At 30.6% G+C, this 5,275-nt stretch overlaps 1 long non-coding RNA gene across 1 annotated transcript; it reads left to right on the top strand.

The window, feature by feature from the left end:
* Positions 1–908: 908 nt before the first annotated feature.
* On the top strand, positions 909–4,801 carry LOC117922896. Its single transcript, XR_004652576.1, has 3 exons — positions 909–1,142; positions 1,917–1,997; positions 4,627–4,801. It is a non-coding gene; the product is annotated as an uncharacterized LOC117922896 (long non-coding RNA).
* Positions 4,802–5,275: the final 474 nt, after the last annotated feature.

Below are 5,275 nucleotides of genomic sequence, written 5' to 3'. Positions count from 1 at the left end.
TCCCCTTTCTCGTCCCATCTGGCGTGTTGGCCACTAGTCAGGATATCATTTCAGTTGAAAGCAATCTGCAACATCATGTCTCGTCTTTCCGCAATGTGTACAGCTCCCACTTTTATTTGTTTGTCCTCCAGGTTTTTCTGTCTTTGCTGCAAAAACTGTTATTTCAGCACGATCAGCTCCTCTAGCCACGCTACGATGGCGTTCTTCTTGTGTAACCATCGCATATATTTTTCCCAAAGTAGGTAAGGGATCAAGGGCTAAGATAGACGATCTCACGGTCCCGAATGTAGTGTCATCTAGACCCATGAGAAACTGATGTGCCTTCTCATCTTCTCTGCTTTTCATTATTGCTTGAGCTGCTCCACAAGTGCACTCATGTATCTCAACGTATTGATTTAATTCATCCCACATGCCTTTTATTTTGGCATAATATGCAGCAATTGTCATTCCTTCTTGTTTCAAGTTCACGATTTCACTTCTGAGTTGATGAACCCTCGGAGCATTTCCAACAACACACTACTACAAAAAACTAAATTAATGGCGCTTGAATTCTTGACGCTTGTAAAAAATGTCATTATTTATTACTAAAAATGTTTATTATTGACGTTCATATATCCTTGGCGCTTTATAGGGAGAAACAATGGCATTTTGAAACAATGGCGTTTTTGGAAGCATCGTTGTAAGATGAACCGCAAATAATGGCGCTTTGAAAGTGTCATTGTAAGACCAACTTAACAGGAATAGTAAATAATGACACTCTTGGAAGTGTCATTGCAGGATGAGCTTAACGTTGGTACTCTTTAAAAGTGACACCTTTTATTTGATATATAATTTACCTTTATTTTCTTAATAAAAGGATACACTGAACTCCACAGTCGCAACACTCCTTACCCGATGCCCCTTCTCAATTAACACAGATTTTCCCCACTCACCACTCCAATCGCTAAAGGTTGCTGTCGGTAAGCTATTGCTAGGAATTCTCAGGAACTTGGTCGAAAACTACATCAAGCTCTCACTACTATCTTCTTCAGATAGTCACCCTCAAAAAGCTCTGTAACCCTCACTTTTTGAAACCTATCCAAGAGAAGGTAGTTTGATGGGTTTGGATCCAAATTCTCAGTATCTCTCTTGTTCTTCAAATGGTAACCTTCTTTTTCCTTTCTTCTTTCATTTTCAACCTAGGGTTAGGGTTTTTTTTGTCTTCGATTTTTTCAAGATCTGGGCGACTGCTACTTTTTATTTCTTGGTTTGGTTTAAGAGATTCTGAGTCAACAAATTATTGATTACCTGAGCTTCAATAATTTTTCAGATTTGGGCGACCACCACAGTTAGTGATTGTGAAATAGGTATTTCTGTTTTCTCCAAAAATTTGGATTTTTTAGGAATGTTATGCTTTGTTTGCTTGTCCACAAAGTGTTAGAAAACTATGGTTTTTAATAATGGATTTTTGACACTATTCAGGATTCGAGTAATAGGAAAAATCTCTTTTTACTAGATTTTTTGGCTTATAGGGAAAGGAAGTTGTTCTCCCGTAGGGTTCATGTTTTGATCTTATCTTGTTAAGAAAACTACATAGATGAGTTAAAGTGATGGTTCAGAGTGACAGAAGAGCAGAAATTGAAGCCCACACTTTAATGGATATATATATCATTTCTTGGGTAAGTACATAGCAAAGGAAATAGTACAAGTCAATGATATCTAGTAAAAGTAATGCAATTTTCTCCTCAAAAAAAAAAAAAAAAAAAAAAAAAAAAAAATAAAAACAAACAAACAAACAAACAAACAAAAAATACAAACTGGGTGGAAACAAGATTCTTGAGTTTAATGAACATATTATTGCACTTGAAGCCATGATTGAACTGGATTTTTTTGTGGTTCACATTGTTCATAGCTCATTAGAAATGCTTTTATGCTAGATATGGATGGTGGATCTATTTAGCAATCAAAAGTAGAGAGTCTCTATCTTCAAGGACTTCATTTAGTCAAACACGCAGAAGGTAAACATATAGTTTTTAAAATGCTTGTGAGAAGGTTTCAGTTGATTTAGATTTCCATGGTTTCTCCAATTTCTCATCTTAGTTTTTGGCCAATAAATAGGCAAAGCATTGGTTGTTGTCTTGTCTCCAATGATATCAGGTTAAAATGTTGGTGATCAACTGTAAACTCTAGTACCATTATGGGTGGTACGAGTCAAATGTGATCTTCATGATAATTAGTTTCATTTGAAATATTTTTATTTTAAAAATTGTTAAAAATTTCAAGAAAGAAAGCTGCCATATTTATTGCTCCAAGCTTTTACAAAGGACCCATTTTTGTAGAATGGGTTAGTGTCTTTGAAATAGATTTATAGAAAAAAACCATGAAAAATGACAAAAAAAAAAGATAAAAAAAACCTTTGTAACTAACCATTTTATAATGCCTTCTATATTTTTTGTTGTTCATGTTTGTGTGGTTTTTTTTCATCAGATATCTCAATATAAACATTTGGAATTAGCTATATTGGAATCCTTCTACATTTTTAACTAATTTGGAGGTTATTGACTTGTAGAAATAAGGTGATTGAACTTGCATCAAAATGTGGACTGATTAACCCAATAAATATATCAAGTCTAGATTAAGTAGAATACTAGTTCTGTTGCATATCTTACTTCATCTATGTGTGCAAGTCTCTGACCATTCTAATTTGTCCATGCCTATTAGCAATGATAAAACAGTCAAGGTCTCTTTTGTTAATTACCTTAGGTATTATAGTTAGATACTCCTTGATTACCTCACTTTCTAAAAAAAAAAAATTAAAAAATTGGTGAAAAAAAAACTTTAAATTTTTTTCCTTACATATATGTGCTCTTGAAATGTCCATTGTTTTCCTTTTTGTCATAACAATTTAAGGGATTCTTTTAACTTGTCATAAATCACATTTTCCTATTCACTGTAGAAATAAGAATATATACTTGGAACCCAACAATGTGACTAGCCAATGCTTCATTTCTTTTTTGGTACTTGGTAATGCCATTAAGAAAATTAAGTCAGTCAAATCATGTTTTTGCTTATCCAAAATAGGTACCTATTTACTTGTTTTTATGCATTGAACTATGTATATTGAAGCACTAGATTGAAGAAAATTTTGGAATTGGGCATTTTTTAGATTTATATAATTGGGTTGTGATGAAGTTATTGTTTTAATGGGTTGTTGTTCTTGTTAAAATCTACAGATAAGTTGATAATGGTATTATTATTTCATATTCCAAGTGATTTCTAGAGTGTTTTTTTATGGTTGGTGCCTTTATTGATTTTTCCTTGGAATAGACACTCACATTTGCCGAGTGTTGGTGCCTTTGGTGCATTGTTGATTCCACCCCCTTTAAAGCCCTCATTTACTTTACCACCTCCTAGTAGCAAATGTCCTACAGCCCACCAACATAACTGCCTCCCTTGTTATGATGACACTTCTCATTGATTTGATGTAGTTCATTGCCATGTCTTTTTCTTGCATAAATATTTTACAAAATCATCAATAGTTCAGGGTTCAACTCAATGCAAGACATTCCCTTTTATAACCCACTTCCAATAAAATTTATTGGAATGAATGCATGGGTTTTCTCATACAGTATACACTTTTTTCTTCCTTTGTTAGTATTTTTAAATTTATTATAGAATGTTAGTGGTATTTTAAATAATTTTTAAAAATCACTACCTTTTTAATGTAATTCTTTAGGAATTTTTGTATTTTATGTATTATTTTCTATTTTAAAAATAGAAAACAAAAAGTGTAGCCCAAATTCATAACAAAAGGTTAACAATATGAATGAAAAATCTAATGGAAACTCTTATAAAGCTTTAGAAGATTTTGAGATTACAATCTCTCTTAAAAAAATTGTATCAATGAATTTACTTATTTATTTACAAATACGACTGCATCAAGTGGGAACTCTTAAAAAATTTGTATTTTGTAGAACTTTTCAACATGGTTTGTGAAGCCAATGAAGCTGCTATAAATATAAGCATTCTTGTTGTCATGCTCCCATAAGATGTTGAGATATTGTTTGAAAAAAAAAGTTTAAAGAATTAATTCTTTAGGTGTTTTCCATTATTTTTCATACTTTCAAGATTTAAAAATATTTAAATATATTCTTGAATTGACTATCCCTCTCCATTTCAATGCTATCATATATATATATATATATATATATATATATATATATTAATTTTAATTTATTGTTTTTCCTTTTTTTTTTTGGATCTTATTTAAAAAATTGCTTCTTTAATTTCTTGTGTTCTCTTTCTTTGTGGTATGTTGGAAATTGTTTTCAACTGTTCCAAAGAATAGAAAACAGAATTCTAAGATGGAAACACATATGATAAATATTTTTATTGAAAATTTTATAGCTCTGTTAGAACAATTTGATTGTTTGTAAAGGTTTTTTTTTTTTTTTTTTTTTTTTTTTAGTAATTGGAAAAGCAATGAAAAACATGAAGAATATTTTAGATTTGGTTTTCACATAAAATTTTATTTCTAAAAGTAATCTAAAACTACTTCTAAGAATTGTTTTTATAATTTATTATTTAGAGTTATTTATTTTTTGAAAATGTTGTAAGATTGACTTATTTTTTGTTCTAATGTTTCAGTTCCTGCTAGTTCTTGCAAATGGAAACATAAATGATGTCTCTATACCATCATAATTAGAAGATAAAGTGTATACGGAGAATTTAGAAACTGAAACAAGGAATGGAAAGCCATCACCTACAGTTGTGCATGAGGTAAATGTTGGTTGATTTGAAAAATAACCAAAACCTTTGTTCCTTATCAAAGTATTAATAGAAATTGCAAGTGTTCAGTTAGTTATCACAATAGGTAACCAAATTACAAAGGTGGCTCCAAAACCACATTGGTGAAACTAGATATAGCTAGATAAATTTCATCCATTTTTGTTATCATTGCTAAAAATTTCATCGTGCTCTAATGATTTTACACATAAAAAATGAAGTATAGAAAAATTATGATATACATTAATGATTTGGAGAAATGGATATCCAAGGTTTGATCTTTTATTTAACTAGCCCTAAAAGAATAAGTCACAGTAACCATGATTTAGAAAATAAGAATTAAACATAGCAAATTATTTCTAGCCATAGTAATTTTTATTTTTCTTTCAACACAATGATAGAAAAATTATATTTAAAACCAAATCATGGATATTGTTAAAAAAAATGTCAGAATAGAATTTTCAAATATTAGAAATCGATAATGGCATCATCCATTAGTCATGGGAATAAC

This window comes from Vitis riparia, chromosome 10, assembly GCF_004353265.1.
Source record: "Vitis riparia cultivar Riparia Gloire de Montpellier isolate 1030 chromosome 10, EGFV_Vit.rip_1.0, whole genome shotgun sequence".
In the NCBI taxonomy this organism is placed as follows: Eukaryota; Viridiplantae; Streptophyta; class Magnoliopsida; order Vitales; family Vitaceae; genus Vitis; species Vitis riparia.
Note: the sequence above shows the minus strand (reverse complement) of the source record. Positions and strands in the feature narration are given on the sequence as shown.